This window comes from Cupressus sempervirens, chromosome 1 (assembly GCF_028749045.1).
Source record: "Cupressus sempervirens isolate cs-2001-9-10 chromosome 1, ASM2874904v1, whole genome shotgun sequence".
Lineage (NCBI taxonomy): Eukaryota > Viridiplantae > Streptophyta > Pinopsida > Cupressales > Cupressaceae > Cupressus > Cupressus sempervirens.
The window spans coordinates 785,649,450-785,671,219 of NC_143118.1; the positions used below are offsets into that span (position 1 = coordinate 785,649,450).

Consider the following 21,770-nt stretch of genomic DNA (forward strand, 5'->3'; position numbering starts at 1 on the left):
TTAAATTCCGACCCAAATACAACTAAGCTCCCAACAAATATTAACTGCATGATTTAAGGAACTTTCCACAAACTTCTAAATTGCCACCTACACACCTCGATTAATGGAATAACAACTATTTTTTTTATTTTTCTATTTTTTCCACCCATGCACCTCGAAAATAGAAATTCTTCTTTTCTCCTTTTTCCCTTATTTTATTTTTATCATTTTTCCTTCTATTTTCGTCACTTTCTCTCTCCTCCACAATTTTTATTTATTTATTTATTTATTTCTTTTTAATTTTCCCATGCAAGTTACTCCTGCATCAGAGTCCCTTGGTAGATAAAAAAGTGTGTCCCACACTTTGATGTCAAAATAAAGATATACAACCATCTTCTTCTTCACCACAAGCTTCCACCTCAATAAGGACAAGAAAACCAACATGCAAATCTTTCACATTTTTTTTTGCTGATGCATGATGCTCCTGCATCCGACTCCCATGGTAGGAAAAATTTTGTGAGTATGGATTCACAAAATGAAGTAGCCACTGTTGACAATTTTTTTTTAAATTTTTTTTCCTCCAACACATAGCTGGAACAAATATCTGGTGTCGATATATTTCCTTCTTTCTTCTTTTCCAACACCTAGTCGGAACAAGTGTCTGTTGCTAAAATTTCTCCTTTGCAATGAACTTTGTCCAAGTATAAATCTCATCCTCATTCAATCTTGTTGAATTAATCAAACCTATAATAAACCCAACAACACCATACCAATCTTCTTTTGCATAACATACATGACTAGCAAGATCCTCATGCAAACCATCATCAATATCTTTTAAACTCATATCAAAGAAAACATCCCATGATTCATAAGAATTTACCTACTTGATAGCGTCATATTCACTTGTCACTTTCATGTTGTCAACAATGCATGTAACTACTTCACTTGCTTGATCTCCAATGAAGGCACTATACTTTTCCTCCATTACTACAATCTTCAAATCATCTTGATCTATTTCAGGTTCATAAATCTTGTCATCTTCATGCTCTTCCTCTTCTTTAAATTTAGGTCCATAAATAAATTCCTCTTCATCCTCTTGCTCTTCCACTGGATCATCTTTCTTTTCCACATCCAAGGAATTATCAACATCTCTTTTCTGGTGACATGCTCTTCGTTTCTACAATTCAGCTTCTAATTCATTCACTTGCTTTTGCAAATCAACTAGCAATGACCCTTGATTTCTTGCTCTAAATTTCTCAAGTCGAGGGATCCCTAGAATCCATCCAATCACAAAAGTCATCCTCTTCTTTCTCTTCTCCATAATCTGGTCTTTAGAAGACAAATCCAGTGCAACACAAGAACCTTGTGCAAACTGCCTCACAGTCGGTGATCTGTCTACACAATTGAGAACTTCTTGACAAACTTCACCCAACTCAAGGTCCTGGTGCAAACTGCCTCACGTTCGGTGATTTGTCCACACACACACGAAATCCTACTCTGATAACACTAATGAAGGTACACTCTCTTCTACCACTAGCAAAGGTATGCTCTGATATCACTGATGTAGGGTACACCACCCATACCAACTCACAACCAAGATCAAAAAAATATGGAGATAGAGAGATGACAAAAATGCTTCATAAAGCATCCATTAATGCTTGAAATCCATTAGAAGAGATTATATCTGAAGAGCTTAAAATGTAAGAACTTCTATTTCTCGAACTTCCTTACAAGTTATTACATACAAAGAGCTTCTACTTGAAGAGCTTCTATTTCTCCAACTTGATTATAAATGATAATAAGCCTTGCTTAAATAGGCACTTCTAACCCACAAACACAACCAATGTGGGATAAAAGGTAAATACAACTATCTTTAAATAAATATTAAATTCCCACCCAAATACAACTAAGCACCCGACAAATATTAAATGCATGATTTAAGGAACTTTCCACAAACTTCTAAATTGCCACCTACACACCTCGATTAATGGAATAACAACTATTTTTATTATTTTTCTATTTATGCCACCCATGCACCTCAAAAATAGAAATTCTTCTTTTATCCTTTTCCCTTATTTTATTTTTTATTATTTTTCCTTATATTTTTGTCACTTTCTCTCTCCTCCACAATTTTTTTTTTCTTTTCTCTTTTTTTCTTAAAATTTAATTTTCCCATGCAAGATGCTCCTACATCACCTTGAGTCAAAGGACTCACTAAGCATAGGAAACAAAAGAAGAAAGGAGAAGAAGCTCAACTTTGACCCCTCCATATGCTAAAAAGGAACCTATTTACATTTCAACATCAAAGGATGAATAAAAATAATGGATAGATGATATGGAGGGGCAAGAAAAAAATTTCTTTAATCTTTCTAATTTTGACTTCATAGTGGGAGAAAAGATAAGAGATACTGTTTGGAGTGAATCCTTAGGAGAGAACTAGAGTGAAATTCTACCTCTACCTCAAGGACCTTTGGGTCTACTACCACCACCATCTCAATATTTGTCATTCTTAGACAAAGGTTCAACAACACCACTTCCACTTGCTACAGAAAAAGAAGAACAAGTAGAGGAGAAAGCAGATCCCCAACAACTACAGCTTGATGAAGTATCGAAGGAGGGGTACATACCTAAAGAGCCTTAGCAAACTCCTCATGATATAGAGGCTAGGACCTTAGCCCAAATAGATATAGAGAATCCAACTATTGATCTTTCTCAAATGGAGAAGACTCTAGAGGGAACTGATAAGAAGAAGGGACCTATAGTAGAAACCACCTCTTCAGTCAAATATATGTCTCTAATGGATACCACACCTACATGGTTGCAGAGGGAAGTTGTGTTTCAAAAAAAGAAGTAGTTGGATGTAAATATCAATCAGAGAATGTGAGAGATAATTAAAGCAATCAAGAAACATGAGCTACCTATAGGCGATGCACAATAAATGACCTTCATTATGAATAACCCAGATCATGAATCTCTTGCATATATAGTTATTCCTTCTCCACATGATGTCACTAAGGAACTAATTCTCAAGGAATACTAGCTAAAGGAGGTCATGTTGGGAAGGCCCACAGTAGATACCTAAAAAGTGATGATCACTATTGGAATGAAAGAAGTGTTCAAACATATGAACTAGGATGAGTGTGAGTTTCTAATGCTGTAAAAACAAAATGAATTTTGAGAGGTTATTTGCATAGAGTCATGGACCTGATAGATGTGGATAATCTTGAGATCACTCGTTGACATAGACAAGAGGACAAATAACTAGGGCCAAAGGCTCACCCAGCTATCCAAACCACCCCGCAAGAGTTAACACAATGGAAATGAACACAAAGAACAACAACCAAAGGAGGAAGAAGACTGAATTACTTTTATTGACTACTCAAGAATATCTTCATACATGCCCAGCTATGAAGCCTTTTGGGTTATGGCCGATTACAAATACATTCACATTCAAAGATCCAACTACAAATTTGCACTTTTAGTTCTACTCTCTAATCTGCTCTCTCTGAAACTTTCCTAATTCTAAGCCTGAACATTCTATTTATACTTTCCAAAATGGCTTACAGATAATTCTAGAATCATTACATAAGAGGAAGGCCAACCCAACAATGGTTTGGACTCATCCCAAGAAAAGATCTTAACATAAATGTCACAAATGAAATAAATCCTGCAAGTTGGCTCATAAAATCATGTCCAAATACTGACACTTGGCATACACTGGGTAACTCGACAAATGAAGAAACACTCAACATGCACTGACTAACTCGAGACACAAAGAAACACTCGGCATACACTGGGTAACTCGACACATGAAGATTCACTCAGCATACACTGAGTAACTTGGCACATGAATAAATACTTGGCATAAACTGAGTAACTCGGCACATGAAGAATCACTCGACATACACTGGGTAACTCGGCACATGAAGAAATGCTATAGTAACTTGGCATATGAAGAAAAATAGGGTTACTAGGCACATGAGGAAAACAAGGTTACTAGGAACATGAAGAAAATAGAGTTACTAGGCACATGAAGAAAATAGGGTTACTAGGCACATGAGGAAAATAGGGTTACCAGGCACATGAAGAAAACAAGATTTCTAGGCACATGAAGGAATTTCTAGGCACATGAAGAACAACTAGGCACATGAAAGAATTGCTAGGCATGTGAAGGACTATTAGTCACATGAAGCAACTACTAGGCACATGAAGGACTACTAGGCACATGAAGGAACTACAAGGTGAAAAAAATGAGTAGGATAACAAGACAACCCAGGATGCTCTTACACTAGACAACCAAGGTTGAAAGAAATGATTCTCTTGAATCATTGAGATGTCTAAACCTAGCTAAATCCAACTCAAATTGAGAAATCCATGAAGCATCTTCAATTGGTCTATTCTTCCACTTCACCAAATATTCATAGTAATCTTTTCCTCTTGTACTCTTGCCAACTCTCTGATCCAATATCTATTCAACATCCTCAATTTGTTTCTTAGGATAATCATTTGGTATAACAACTTCATCCTCTAACTCATGATACTTATACAAATTAGCAATATTAAATATAGGAGATATATCCATGTCATCAGGTAACTCAACTTCATAAGCATTACCACTATCAAACTTCTTTAGGATCTTACAAGGTCCAAATTTCTTTATCTTCAGCTTGCTATATGTTGCAATTGAGAATCTTCCTTTCTTCATATGAACCCTCAACTCATCACCAACTTTAAAATCATGGTGTCTTCTAGACTTATCAGCATTCTCCTTATACTTCTGATTTCTTTGTTGCAACCTCAACTTCACTTCCTTATGCAAGGACTCCATAAAATCAAAATATTCTACTCCTACAACACTTCTCTTTTCTTCACTAGCAACATATCTCAAATTTGATATACCTCTAGGATGCATTCCGGTAACAATCTTAAAAGGTGTCTTCCTTGTACTCCTATTCACAAAATTATGATAAGCAAATTCAGCTTGTGCCAATATCATCTCCCAATTACTCAGCTTATTCCCAACTAAACATCTCAGAAAACTACCCAAGCTTCTATTCACAACCTCTTTTTGTCCATCTATTTGTGGATGGAATGTAGAACTAAACTTCAACTTAGTACCCATCTTCTTCCACAAAGTCTTCCAAAAATAACCAACAAACTTATTGTTTCTATCTGAAATAATGCTTCTTGGTAATCCATGCAATCTCACAATCTCTTTAAAGAAAAGTTTAACAACATGCTTCGCATTTGATGTCTTCTTACATGGTATAAAATGAGCCATCTTAAAAAATCTATCCACTACAACAAATATGGAATCATACCCTTTCACTATTTTAGGCAATCCAAGAACAAAATTCATACTAATGTCAGTCCAAGGTTTCTCAGGAACAGTAATAGGTGTATACAAACTAGTATTTTGAGTCACTCCCTTTGCAACTTGAAAAAATCCACAACTCTTTACAAATTTTTGAACATCCTTATACATTTGTGGCCAATAATACTTTTCTTTCAGCAAACTCAATGTCTTATCAATTCCAAAATGTCTAGCTAATCCACCACTATGCTTTTCCTTAATCAAATTCAACCTCATAAGAATTCTAGTAATACACAAGTGGATGCCTTTGAACAACATACCTTCTTGAATGAAATACTCATCATACTTATACTTACTTATGTGATATATCAAATTTGGTGCTCTGCACTCTCTCCACGCCTCAGAAAAATCAGGATCAGCATCATACAATTCTTTCATTTCATCAAAACCAAGAACTTCAACCTTCATTTCAGTCAACAAAGAACATCTTCTACTCAATGCATCAAAAAATTTGTTAGTAACTCCACTCTTGTGCTTGATCACAAATGTAAAACTCTACAAATACTCAACCCACTTCATATATCTTTGATTCAATTTATGTTGACTTCTCAAGTATTGTAAAGCTTTATGATCAGTATACAACACAAACTCCTTAGGCATCAAATAATGTCTCCACTTCTTCAATGCTTGAACAATAGCATAAAAATCTTGATCATACACAGAATATTTTCTTTTATCATCATTCAACTTTTCACTAAAGAAAGCAATAGGCTTACCTTCTTGACTTAATACAACTCCTATTGCATTACCACTTGCATCACATTCAACTTGAAATACTTTGTTAAAATAAGGTAAAACCAATATACGTAATTCAGTAACCTTTTGTTTCAAAGTCTCAAAACTCTTATCAACTCCATGTGTCCACTTGAATTCCTTTTTATCTCCCCTTATTGTTTTATTGATAGCATTAAAAACAACACTAAAATTCTTTATAAACTTTCTATAAAAACTAGCCAAAAAATGAAATGATCTTACCTCACCCACATTCTCAGATGTACGGCATTCCAAAATTGCTTTAACCTTCTTAGATCCACCCTCAATCCATTAGCTGAAATCAAAAATCCAAAATACACAATCTCCTCTTGCATAAAAGAACATTGTTTCAGATTAATCAACAACTTTTCCTTTTTCAACCTCTACAATACTTGTCTAATATGCTCAAGATGTTCTACCTTGGTCTTGCTGAATATAAGAATATCATCCAAATAAACAATCACAAATTTACCCAAGAATCTTTTCAGAACTTTATTCATCAACCTCATGAAAGTACTAGGTGCATTAGCCAAACCAAAAGGCATAATCAACCATTCATACAAACCATCTTTTGTCTTAAAAGTAGTCTTCCATTCATCACTTTCTTTGATTTTGATACAATGATAGCCACTCTTCAAATCAATCTTGGTAAAATACTTTTCTCCACTCAAAAAATCCATTATGTCATCCATCCTTGGCATAGGAAACCTACATTTCACTATTATCTTGTTAATGGCTCTGGAATCAGTACACATTCTTCATTCTCCATTCTTTTTAGGTGCTAATATAACAAGTACAACACATGGACTCAAGCTTTCTCTAATCAAAATTTTCTACAACAACTCATGCACTTATCTTTTAAGTTCTTCATTCTCTATAGGTGTCAATCTAAATGGTGCTTTGTTTGGAAAACTAGCTCCAGAAATCAGATCTATACAATGACTTATACTTCTTACTGAAGGTAAACCATCAAGAATATCATCAACAATAATTTCTTTATATTTATTCATCAACTCTAAAATTTCTTCTAGTACTCGATCAATACTACCATTCACTATTTTGTTACACTCAATCTCCCTTGACAAAACTCACTTTTCTTGGAATTATAGAAAAACAGACTTGATTCTTTTTCATTTCCTTTTCAAATTGTTTCCCATTAACCATGCAAATTTTTATAGCAGTACAATTAACCTCATTTGGACTTTCGATCAAAGGCAACAATGTTTGTTTCTTCCCATTTACCAAAAGAGTATATTGATTCAATCTTCCATCATGTACAACATATCTATCATATTGCCAAGGTCTACCCAAAAAAATATGACAACAATCCATGGGCATAATATCACACAAAACTTCATAAACAAAATGTTCAATTTTGAACTTCACAAGGCATTGCTCTCTTACCAATATCTTATGCTCATCTTTGATCCATGAAACATGATCAGGTTTGGGATGTTTCAACCTCTACAATTGCAACTTTGTAACTAGCTCTTCTGATGCTAGATTTGTATAACTTACACTATCAATGATCACTTTACAACATTTTCTAGCCATCTTACATCTTATCTTGAAAAGACTTCTCCTTAAAACAGGTTCGCCATCACCTCCCTTATTACATAAGGTTCTTCTCACCATCAAATTTTCTCTAGCCTGAGGTCCACTTGGTGAACCCTCATCATCTTTTTGAATCAGAACATTTATATTACCTTGTCTACTTTTAGAGGATCTACATTCAAAAGATCTATGTCCCTCTTTACCAAATCTAAAAAAATTACCATGAAATCCACCTCTAGAATAGGAATTACCTCTTCCTCGATAAGAACTAGTGTCTCCTCGATAAGAATTACCAATTTTCTGTTCGATCTTGCCTTTTTCATCATTCTTCTATTCAAATTTTCCTTTATCCTTCAAAGAACTTTTAGATCGACCACCTTCACCATAAGATCTACCTCTACCTCTCTGGAATCTGCCACTTCTATCTCTCTATCTTTGTTCATGCTTCTTTGTCAAGATCTCCTCATCCTTCAAGGCATATGGGTATGCTTCTTCTACACTTTTCAACTTCACAAAACTTATTTCATCTTGTATTCTAGATCTCAATCCATTAATGTACCTTGAAATTTTCTCAACATCATCATCCACATGTCTAGATCTGATGTCAAGTCTATAAAATTCCTTATTATACTCTTTCATAGTCATGTCTTTTTGCTTCAAATTTTGCATCTTTCTCAACAAGCTAACTTGGTAATCAGCAAGAAGGAATTTTTTCTTTACCTTGTTCACCATCTTTGGCCAAGTTTTGATCTTCTCCTTTCCTCTCCTTTGTCTATCACTTTGCAAGTGCTACCACCATAGTGATGCATGACTTCTCCATATTAGATAACTTCTTCATATTAGAGATCCAATCCAATATAGCATTGGTGTCCAATTTTCCATCATAAGGAACAACTTCTATAGCAGGCTTTGAATTCACTCTAGACAATACTCTCAACAATTTTTCCTCATCTTGATCTTCTTCAGGTTTTGGATTATGGTTTGGTGTTGTTGCTTCATCATCACTTACATCATCAAGATGTGCTCCTCTCCTCTGGGCTATCTCCAAAACATCTAATCTAGCTGCAATTTGTCTCAACTAATCCAATATAGCATTATCAACATTATTTCCTCTACCACAAACCATCTTTACAAATTAGGTTTCTGCAATATCATAACCCTCTACAAATTATAGGTCAAATTTGCAAATTTTCCACCCTACAACCAAATCCAAATTAGGGTTGTACATGATCCAATCTCCACAAGGATGAACCTTAGGCTCTAATACCAATTGACATAGGTGAGAGGATGTATAACTAGGGCCAAAGGCTCACCCAGCTATCCAAACCACCTTGCAAGAGTTAATGCAACAAAAACACGCACAAAGAACAACAACCAAAGGAGGAAGGAGAGTGAATTACTTTTATTGATTCATCAAGAACATTTTCATACATGCCCAACTGTCAGGCCTTCTATGTTATGGCCAATTACAAATACATTCACATTCAAAGATCCAACTACAAATTCACACTTTCAGTTCTGCTCTTTAATCTACTCTCTCTGAAACTTTCCTAATTCTAAGCCTGAACATTCTATTTATACTTGCCAAAATAGCTTATGGATCATTCCATGATCATTACATAAGAGGAAGGTTGACCCAACAATAGTCTAGACTCATCCCAAGAAAAGATCTTAAGATAAATATCACAAGTGAAATAAATCCTGCAAGTTAGCTCTCAAAATCACATCCAAATATTGACACTCGACATACATTGGGTAACTCAGCACATGAAGAAACACTCGGCATGCACAAAGTAATTCGCCACATGAAGAAACACTCGACATACACTGGGTAACTTGGCACATGAAGAAACACTCAGCATACACTGAGTAACTTGGCACATGAAGAAACACTTGACATACACTGAGTAACTCAGAACACGAAGAATCACTCGACATACACTAGGTAACTTGGCACATAAAGGAATGCTATAGTAATTTGGCACATGAAGGAAAATAGGGTTACTAGGCACATGAAGAAAACATAGTTACTAGGCACATGAAGAAAATAGGATTGCTAGGCACATGAAGGAATTTCTAGGCACATGAAGAACTGCTAGGCACATGAAGGAATTGCTAGGGACATGAAGGACTGCTAGGCACATAAAGGAACTACTAGGCACATGAAGGACTACAAGGCACATGAAGGAACTACTAGGTGAACAAAATGAGCAGGATAACAAGGCAACCTAGGATGCTCCTGGATCACTCTTTTTGTGAAACTAGAGAAAAAAGAAAAGTGAATTGTATAGTTAAACCCATTTTTGGATGCATGTTAGCAATGACATGACAATTTTGAGGAGAAAGGTGTTAAAATAATATAGGGGAACTTAAACCTATTACATATTATTCTATCAAGTGTAGATAAATAGAAGCCCATAGTGAACTAGGATTTTGGATTTGTGGATGAGGTACATACCTGAGAAAAAGACTTATAGGCCTTGAAATCACTAAAAGGTCAAAGGTATTGTACACTCATGTAAGTATATATAGTTGAGGAGCTTGATAAGCTTGATCATTGGATTGAGAAAATATCTATTGGTAATAAAATCATGTAAGGACTACATTAGGATATTTAGAGATTAGGGGACCAATCTAAAGAGAAAATTTTGGAAGTAGAAAGGTACTATAATGTTGGTCAAAAACCAAGCTCAACTCAGTGCAATCAGTGGTCCAAAAATTCAAAGGAAACTTCAAAGATTCTTTGTTAGATGAAGATAATAGACAAGAATTCAAGACTGAGGAGGTAATGTTGGAACTAAACACCACACTTGAAGATTTTTTGGTAACCCTAATAAAGGTCACCAATTACCAAAAAATAGTAACATATAAGTATGGAGCTTTGGATTTACGAAAGTCTGCTAAGGTAATGGAGATAATTGAGAAATTTAAGGAGAAACATCTAGACATCATTTTGGTATAAAGGGGAAGAAAACCTATATGATGGAAATTTAATTTTGACACTTGGGAAAATTTAGCATTTTTGGAACTTATCATCAAGGTGCACTGGTGTGCTATTCATAAAGGTGTGAAAGTGTGCTATTCTTAGAGGTGAGCCAAAAATTATGAAGAAGTAGTAGTGCACCGATAGTTAACTACTAATTTTTATTTTAAGAGCATTCCATGCACTAGAAGTGCACTTTAATGACATTTCAACTCCCAAAGCCATTCAAATAAGACTAATCTTCCATTCTTAGAGCTTAAAGTGACTCTCAAATCTTCTTGCAACTTCCTTCTTGTTATCTACTTCTTCTTTCTTTGATATAAATAAGGGTGGAGACCTAATTAGCACCAATTAGAGAGTCAATTTGTATATAATTAGATTTGTTTTATTAGTTTTTAATATGAGTTACATTTTAACAACCATCTCTCATAGAAAAAATGGAGGAGATGATTTCTTATAAATACATGGGTGTAATATGTACTCTAGGCCATTATTTTTATGCAATAATATATGTTATTGGTGCTCTCATTTTTAGTGTAGTTATTGTTGCCAGAGTGTGTTCTTTTGTGAATCCATGTTCATGTATAATGATGGAGCCAATTGTTTTATTTTTTTGCTATCTTTGTTCAACCTTTTAGTTCTAGTTTTTCCCTCATGTTAACAAATTCCATTGATGTATCGAGTTGGAGAAGAGATTACCTATTGTTCATGCATAGCTTCTTGCCTCACATGAGTGCACTTTTATTGGTCTTGCAATATAGTGAGAAGTGAAATATCTTTTGGTTATTATTGAGTTCCCATCAATGATTGCATCATTGTAATTGTGGAAGCACTTCTCCTATTTTTATTGGTTTCCTACCCGATCTTTTTGAAGATTTAGCTTGTAGATGTGTTGTTACCATGGTTTATGTCTGTTAAGAATTTTCCATTCAAATTATTTGGTTTAATTTATCATTAACATTATCTTTTTTATTTTTTTACTAACACTTCATTAAAATATGAATTCATATAGTTGCATTGATAAATTGCACTCATCATAAAATAGAAAATACAAAAAATATATCTATTTTGTCATTACTTTTCAAAACAATAGATGAAACATCTTATCAAAAATTGGTCAAACTAAAAAAGGCCTCCTCATGAACATACACATTTATCTTCAATTGAGAAGATTCCAATCATTCGTAGGATTGCCAAAAACCTTGGAGTTGATCCTAGATTAGCTTTTCAAGAGAGGAATTTGAAAGGATTCCTATCATTAAGCATCATGTAAAATGGCATCTCAAAAACTTTCTTGATTGATATTGATGCTCAATGAACATTGGATTTTCATAGTACTTACCATGGCTCCTTTGACACTAGCATCACTCAACATTTGTTAATATTTTACTCTATTCATCAGCTAAGATTTATATTCTTGATATAAACAATCACTTTGTCATGTCAAAGTCTAATTAATCTAATGTCCATTGTAGCTTCATTTTCATAACTTAACCTTTCCTCTTAGGTGCTATTGTTATAAGAAATCTATCAATTCCTATTCATCGATCAAATAGATATGACATTTAAATTAGATAGAAACATCATTAGATTTTCCATCAATGAAAAAACACCAACTATTCCAATTATAAGTTTCCAACAATATCCCTCTTTGGCATTGATGGAAATACCTAAATATCTTAAAAACTCAATGTATCTTCCAATTCATATCTTTAAAATAATCTCCCTCATTTTTACCATGCAATCCAAAAGATTTCACAATCATGAGTGATCAATATCCTTCGTTTCATTATGATTCTCATCACTTCAATTTCTAAAACTCTTGTTAAACTTAGATTGGTTTTGACAAGGCAGTGACACAACACTTAGTCATTATTCTATCAAAATTACAATACAATTCAGGTGACTAGAGAAAGCTAAGAAATCAGTGCAAGCTGAGTGATCAAAGCATGTCTAGCATAAGTTTCCAAACTATAAGAATTTTCCTAAGACAATAATTCAATACCAAAATCAAGAAGGTCAGTGGATAGCACAAGAGAGACAAATAGTGATCAAATGAGAATCTCAATATTAATCAAAATAATAATGGATATCAGATGAATACACACTAGAAGTTCTTGTACATAAAGACAACTAAAATGACTAGGAGTCAGCAAAGAGGTAATCATCACAACTAAGCACATGTCCACCAAAAATGGATTGTCCTCCTTTATGCATGAATGGATGTCCAACAATGAGAGGATCAGAATACAAAGATGTATCTCATAAAGAGAAGTAGTAGACAACATGTGATCAATTGAAGTGCAAACAACTATGTTGTCTACATGAGAACTCATATGAGTATGCAAACTCCTAGGTGTCTACATGACAACTAATATAAAAATGCATTATCCTAAGCAAACTTAAGTAAAGTGTAAATAGTAAATACTTATTTACACCAACACCCCCCCTTAAGTGTAACTTAGGGGAATGTACTTAAGCTCACAAAAGCTAGATGAAAATGCATGATGGGTCTCGACTACTAGGCCATGTTAGGTACCCATGTACAAACTGCAAGTGCAAAAAATATGCAATACAATCTCTCATAAAGTGGAAAAAGAGGGAAAACCACATGGGAAAAACCCCCCTCCAAAAAGAGAGATAAGTACAACAAAAGAAAATGAGAGAGAAGAAGACCTCATGTAAGGAAAAGATCCCTCCCATAAGAAAGAAGAGAGAAGTCAAATGACCTCCCTCATTGAAATATCACACACCCCCAAGAGATCTTGTAAATGGATATACTTGACCTTAGTAAACAGTTTGGTGAAGATGTCTACAACCTACTCTACTATAGGAAAATAGCCCAACTGAATGACTTGCTCATATATCAACTCTCTAATGTAGTCCATATGAACCTCAATGTGTTTGGTCCATTGATGTTGAACTAGATGTTTGAGATCTCAATATAGTAGTACATTTGAATCCATTTTTTGACAAATATTGGTCAAAATTTTGACTCAGTTTGGTCAAAATTTAGACCAACCAATTGGTTAAAATTTTTCTCATCAATTAATGGGAATGTACCAGAGAACCTTGTGAGGCACCTTTTTTATTATTTGATCTGATCGATATCTACTAATATGACAATCAGGGCATTCTATTGCAAATTCATGTTATTTATGATATAGAATGTGATCATTGAGACCTACATGTATTTTTTGATACTTCATTCCCATTTGATTCATAATGGTAGATAATTCTCGATATGAACGAGGCAAAATGTTTGATGGTGGTAACAAAAAGTCACCTATCAACCTACAACAACAAATATGCATTGATAATATAATGAATATTAATTGTATGATAACATTGAAGATGAAAAAAGTGGCATACCTTAGAATATGTGACATTGTTACATTGGATATACCATTCATAACCTTTAAGTTCACCAACAACAGTATGGATGAGAGTAGAGTTGTTTGGGAGCCTTCATATAAGGGCTCATGTGCCTTCTCAAGTAAAGGTATATCAAGACCATCTTCATCATCATTATTAGATTTGCTAGTACCATCATTGTGAGCCTCTTCATCACCTACCCCAATACCATCTTCTTCAATCATGTCCTATGGCACATTATCATCTTCTTCCATGGGAGTGTTATTATCAGCTTGGATATTCACACCTCCATGTTACTCTAGTACAAAATCCACATTCAACAATGGAAAAAAATTGTGGCCCCCTTCAATGTGACCATGTTGTCTACAATAACTCTGGGTTGTTGTGATTAGAATTCTTTGATTCTTTAAGCCCTTACACTTTTTGCAAGGAAAATAACATTTATTAGGTTTTCTTCAAAACTGAGACCACAATGCAACCATTGTCTCATTCTTTTGTTATGGGTTCATATTGTTAGGTGTGGTCTTCCTTCACAGGAAAATATATTTGAAAATAAATTGGACATGTTGTAGTTAATGTTTATATCTGCATATAAGGAAATTGTTGATTAAAGTTTTCAAATGTAACTAAAATCATCTTCAAATAATGAAGATGACTAAAAGATCAAAACATATTAATATATAGAAATGTTTTTCTTGAGAAAATATATGCTCTTCAGTAAGATATAAAAGGAAATATGAATTAGATGTGATCTATGTGTGTTCCAGGTAGATGGACATTACCTTTTGAAAATTGTTCAATAGGGGAATCATATTTTCATCAATTTATTAAGAGGTTTGTACACTTTGAGACTATAGTAAGAGATAGTTATCATTGTTTCTGAATATTATTATCCTAAGGATTGCAAACTAAGTGTAATCAAACATTTCATTATCTATGGTTTTACCAATCCCAAGGGGCTAGCTAGGAATAGGAATTGTTCTAGGAAAATTTTGTGGATAGGCTTTTGGAATGAGACAAGTCAATATGCTTGGCATTTACATACAATAATCTATTATGATATAGTGTCATATTTTGGATCATATAGTGTCATCTAAAACATTACCATTGTACAATCAAACCTAGAAAGAATAATTTATTGATATGAATTGTGGAAATTTGATATCGCTAAATGAGAAATCTATTTAAAAATAGAATGCCAACATGAAAGCAATCCTAGAGAATATATATTTTTCAACGCTAAAAATTAGCTATAAGAATAAGGTTTCCAATTGAACTAAACTATGAGCATGATACTCCAAACAAAATGTGTGATTGTGTGATGAAACAATATGTGCAATTATAACTAAAGTGTCATCTAGTGGTTCTATCTTGCAATTTTAAACATGATTCGCCAAAATATTTTGGGTGTGAGAGCCTCAAACATAAATTTTATCATGGAAATGGTTCTATCTTGCAACCATAAACATAACAAGAGTTTCACCGAATAGCTCTATCTCACAACCAGACACATGATACTCCAAAATATTTTGGGAGTTCAAATGCATACATTCTATCTTATGAAAATCTTAGCTAGTATGACAAGGGCCATGACCTAACTAATCCAAGTGAGCACTTTAGTAGTTTCCTTTTCAAATAGCCATGACCCTTAATGGCATGCATCTTCATAGCACATGGATCCTATAGTTCACTACTAGTTAGAACATTTATTTCATTGGTTTTCATCAAATGATTTGGTTGCAAAGAAGGCATACAATTTTGCAATTCATATAGTCAATAATGGCCATGGCATGCATTAACTCTTACTATATGTATTGTAATACTTTTTTAAAGGCCCTTTAGCTTGGGAACCACACTTCTCTTTGATGGATTTTCTAAGAAAGATAAAAAAACTTACACAAGATTTGTTGAAGAAATGTAACATCAAATAGCAAGACACATGAACTTGGAGAAACAAAAAAAATTATAAATTTTTTGTATCAAATAGCTAGCAAAAATCTAAAATTTGTATCAATACCATGCTATTTTGATAAATAAAGGTAGAAGATGCTATGTATATGCAATTTTCTACCATAGTAAATGTAGAGAGGAGGTGACAAAGGAATTCCTAGTCCTAGAATTTTTGATCACTAATATTATTGTAGTAAACATTCTCACATTCCAAGAATTCCAAAACTAATAGGAAAATGTCAAAATCTGCTTTGATGTTCTTATTTTCAATGGCCATGCTACAGAAGCTCTAAAGTTTCACTTTGCATATAGATTAAAAGATAAGTTCTTCCAGACCACAAATGTTGGTTTCATATATGATTTGAGAAAAGACAATACAAGAAATGTGTTAAGAAAGAGACTACAAAACTAAGCAAGTAGAAGCAAATGCATAAATACAGGTTTGCCAAATAAAAAACATTGAACTTATAATTGGATCAACATGATTGTGTACACAATTCCAAACCTTCACCTATCCTATAGTTTAACAAATCCCCAAAAAATGAAGAGACAAGTAAATTGATTCATAGAGCTGACACATCCATCTAAAAGGATAGTTTTATTGGCAAAGCTATTCACAATTTAGAGAATCATATCCAAATCTTAGTTGTGGAAAGGAAGGAATGTTTTCAAGAAGTTGCATGTTCTGATCCCTAGATTCTTGGCTCAAAACATGCAATGATAGACATGTGAAACATGGATAGGAAAAATAAGATAGGTCACAACTAGAAAAGAGTTTAGACATGGTAAAGTTGATACTAAAGTCAACCAAACAACAAATAATGTGAAATCATAATGGAAGAGTGAACAATGGCTAACGCACGGTATGCAAAAAGGGAGATTGGAAAAGTTGGAAGATAATGACTAGAAAGGAAATTTAAGACTAGTGAATAGCGAAATCAAATTTCTTATAATAGTCATGAGTGGCACTACAAGATTGACTAGCAAATTTTTTTTTCAATTTGCTATTACTTCCATTTCTATTTCATGAAGGTAAATTTTTATAGCTCTTGCACTTTCTAATCTAGTATGGTCTATATAGGTTTGAAGCTATGGGGTTCTCAACCAACACAATAGTTCACATTAAGGATTCCACTTTCCATATTCACATGGTACACAAATTGATTTTCAACTTTTGTAGATGTCTACATGCAGTTACCTTTGGTGTCCATGATTAGATACTTGAATTGGAAGCTAAAGGAAGCCAATGAAATACATTTGATTTCTTATCTAGGTGGGATGGAGACTTTTGAGCTCATAGTAGCCCATTACTATGGTTATATGATACACATGGAACCATCCACCATCTTAGCAATTGGGTGTGCATCGACATTTTTTGAAATGACAGAGGACTACTCCATAGGAAATCTTTGCAAATGAAGTGACCAATATTTTAAAGATAAAATACTGAAGAACTAGAACCATGCCATTGAATCCCTTTGATGTTGTGAGGAGCTTAATCCCATAGTGCAAGGGCTCAAGATAGTTAGCAGTTGTATTGAAGCAATATTGCTCTTAACTTGCTCTGCAATTGAAAAATGAGCTCTTGTACTATTTCCATTGGCACCCATGGAGATTACATTTGGGGGCAACCAAATGGAGAATCTAATCAATGACCTAATAACCCTTCCTTTGGACTATTTTAGAAAGAAAATAGAGTCAATAAGAAGGAAAGGCATTAATGAGAAATTTATCTATAGAGCACTATTTCTGTACACTAACAGGTGGGTGTTCTTGCTATTTTAAGGAAGCTATATGGGCTCTTCTTTTTCAATGAAGCTATATGGGAAATAAGTAATTCATAGATTACATTTCCACATTGCTTCTTTGAAATGAGAGAAAATTTGTTAAAAATAATTCAATGGAGATCTAGAACTCTAGCAAATACACTTAAAATGAAATTCGAATAGAGCTTTATAGTCCTTTGACTATTTGAGCTGATTAACATCTAGATTCACTTTCCCAAATTCTAATCAATCTTTTATCATTACAGATGTGTATTTGATAGGGTGGACTTTCAAGGTTTGAACATGATAAAGGAAAAAAGTGGTGAGATGAAAGTAGAGGTGGAATGTGTGGTTAAGCTACTCCCTATGGACAAAGATACCATACCTATTACCTTCCTATTTGGGCTCCTTCATTGTTCCCTTGCATGGAGTGTAGATAGAGACTGCACCTTTAAGCTTGAAAACAAAATTTCAAGCCAGGTAGATTAGGCTATGATAGTAGAATTCTTATTTCCATTGAAGAATGACGATGATGTAATTGATGATTTGGGTATTTTGGAGGTAGAGAGTATGCAACATATAGTTTCCATGTTCATGTCTCAACAAAGTGATGTGGGGGAAGAGTTTGATTACACCCTTTTTTAGTGAAAGGAACGCTAGTTCTCATAGCTCCACTAGTAACAATCCATTTGTATGTAATGTGGCCAAAGCGTGGGATGAGTATCTCATAAAAATTTCTACATATTCCAATGTTTAGCCTACCATTTTCCTAGATTTAGTTGAAACTCTTCCATCCTCTTGTAGGCCTATCCATGATTAGGTCTACAAAGCTATTGACTTATACATCAAGGTAAGGTTTACTACACTTTCTTTAATTTGATATTTTAGTTTTACCAAATTTTCTTTGATGAAGCTAGATAATGATTAACCATTGTAGCTAATCATAGTCTCTATGTAATTCCTAACTATAATTAACACATAATGATGCTATGTGAATGTTAGTGCACTAGTGACAAAATAATTCTATAGTATTGTAACATCATGCTAGGGAACATAGTTGTAGTTGTTCTATCCTTTCTTATCACATGGAGATTTATTGCTATATTCAATGGATGTAATCTTGTATTTGTTTGTACATTGAGTTCACTAATAGGGTATTTCAAGTATACTTTGAACATAGAAATATAGATATATATGGTAATCTCATTTAAAACTATATTTTGGCCACTGTCCATTATCCTTGCTGCATATTGATGTTTCATGCCCCATGGTTTTCTTTCTACCCATACTAGGGAGCTTCTGGATCATAACCTCTGACATATTTTCTAACATGAGGAAAATTTGTTATCTTGAAATCTAATTTCATGATTTTTACTATATCTCACTTATTCATTGATTTTACTCCTAGCTCTATAGAAAATGGATTTGTTCTATGGGAAGATATTGTGGAAGGTGTCACTTGTATCAAATGTCTTGATTTTGAAAAGAAATCAAACCCATAGAGAAGGAAATCCATAACTAGAGTATTGTCTTATTTTAGAGAAGATGATGAACTATTAAAGACAATTCTTCTATTCATGTAAACTAGTCAAATTAAATATAAGAATATCCAAAGAAATTTATAAATTATAATCATCTAATAAATAGGTAGGTTAAAAGTAAAATTGTTGTAGTGTAGATCATCCAATTTAGTATTTGAAAAAGTAGATCATAACTATTAGGACATTCATCATTGATGGCATTGCCCAAATGTTTGATAATCATATGAAAAGCCTCTTTCCAAATGCATTGCAGTGAAAGGGAAAATCATTAGATTTTTTTTTCTAAAGCAACAAAATAATGTGCTTGATTAAAAAGGTGATTGAACTTGATGAATGCCTACTAATTTACCATAATGCTATTTCAAGTACAATCATTGAGATTCATATGTTGTTTCAAGAAATTATGAATAGACAAGAGTCATCTGCATTTAGTCAACAAAGAAAAGTTTTTTACATGCCTGCATATTTTAAGCTTTTACTTATATTTATATGAATGATTTGCATGTAGTTCTTGAAAGAAGGTTCTCTGTGTATGAACTAGTGGTTTCAATATATTGCATTTGATGATGGAAACTATATTTTGCATGTAGTCCTTGTGTTACTTGGCTTGTATATCCTCTATGGAGCAACTGACTAGAAACTATAGGATTTACAAAAAAAATTGAAGCAATAGAAACAAAATCTAATGCATATATGTTCCTTCATTGTAATATCTAAGTTGATATATACATTATATATATATACCACTGAAGAGAATTCTCTTCTTAATCTATCCATAGAGGAAAAATTTGAGTAATATATCTAGGTTTGATTCCTTTGTGCAGATGCATTCATAGACATTAGATACTAAGAGGAAAAACATATGAAAAATACGTAACTGCTAAAGGCTATCGGAAGAAATTTTCTTTAAGCCATAAGTAAATGAGTAGTCATGACCTATTCCTAAAATACATGTAACCTCATAAAATTCCACATTGCTCAATAACATCATAAATTTTACAAGGCCTTATCATAGAATGTGAGGTTCCTTCTCAAAGTTATTATAGTGATATTAAATGATACTTATACTCATAAACTTAGAAATTTAGAAACCAATATTTCAAATATAATATAATTACGCTATGGGATGTGCGTGCACCTATGCAATAATTTGATACCATTGACAATCAAGAAAATGACAACAAACAAAATCAACATAGAAATAACTCTCCTACTACTCGCACCTTTTTACTAGCTTCCTCCTAGCCTCCTTGTTTTCTATCCTGGTAGTTCCTTGGCTTCCCCTTTGCAATCACCATTTAAACATGTTGAAATAATTTAGATAAATATTAAAAAGAGTAGAAATTATTTAAATTTAAAATTTTACAAGGAAACTCACATTTACTATAATTTTATAGTTAATATGAGCAAGAACAAGAAAGCACACTTTCAGAGGTAATAATGATGAATTCAATCTAAAATATAGACAAAAATAATTTTCAGGCTTTACAATAAAATAATTTATTTATTTTCAAAAAGCTACATGCATATAGATTATATCGTTGCAAAATAAAGTAGAGTTGATAGGTAAACATTAGAAATGAAAAAAACCCAAGCCCTAGAGAGAAAGGTTGTGTCAAATTCTTCTCATGACTGAATGAGGAAAGGTATAGTTCAAAGTGACATTGACATAGGATTGTTAATCCATTGGAAATTCCTTAGGCACTTTAAAGAAAAAAAGCCAATTTAATGACCTACCAATATGCAAGCTTTGTGAAGAGCTAACTTAATATGGTTCCCAATGAGAGGTGCATAGGTTGTGGTCAGGTTTTATACTATTTTTTAAATGTCATATACAACTAGTTGAGAGAATAAACCAAAGCTGATAATATTCATGAGTAGGTGCAAAATGCAAGCCTGATAAAAAATCACCTTGGGAAAATGAGGGCTTTAAGCCCTAGACAAGGATGAAAACTAAACATAGCAATTTAATGTCATCAAGAGCAATCACATTTGAATCTACTAAAAATGTAAAATGAATGAGCAGCGTGGAAGCTTACATGTACGACCATGGAGCTTTCGAACCTTGAAAATTTTTGGCCCAAAATGGCATAGCAAGATCCAAGTACAAAGTAGTTTCTCTATTAGAGTACATGAACAAGACAGAGAAGCTAATCAAGTTAGCTAGGGTGCATCAAATTGAGATACAATGGCAGAAAAATGTGATAAGTACAATAAGGAATAAGCTCCATCTCTACCTTCATAGAAGAGAAAGCAAGGGAACCTCACTCAAAGTGAACAAAACCTCAACAATTGTCCCAGTTGATAGAGCCAAGACCTCTCCTATGTGAAAATGTTGTAATGCATCTTCTATTATAGCTCATATAAGGGAGAAGTCTATCTACAAGCCCTATCCCATCTTATTGGCAATGAAAGACCTCCATCTGCAATAGGATCACTTGCAGCATTAGGTTTAGAAACAAGGTAAGCAACCTTTTCTTATCAATCCTCCAACC

General features: G+C 33.5%; 2 pseudogenes; one reads left to right on the forward strand and one right to left on the reverse strand.

The window, feature by feature from the left end:
* Window positions 1-14,032, reverse strand: part of LOC149580213 (NAC domain-containing protein 53 pseudogene) — a 102,439-nt pseudogene extending 88,407 nt beyond the window's left edge.
* A 2,785-nt stretch (window positions 14,033-16,817) lies between these two features.
* On the forward strand, window positions 16,818-20,192 carry LOC149580214 (BTB/POZ domain-containing protein SETH6-like; annotated as a pseudogene).
* The last annotated feature ends 1,578 nt before the right edge of the window (window positions 20,193-21,770 follow it).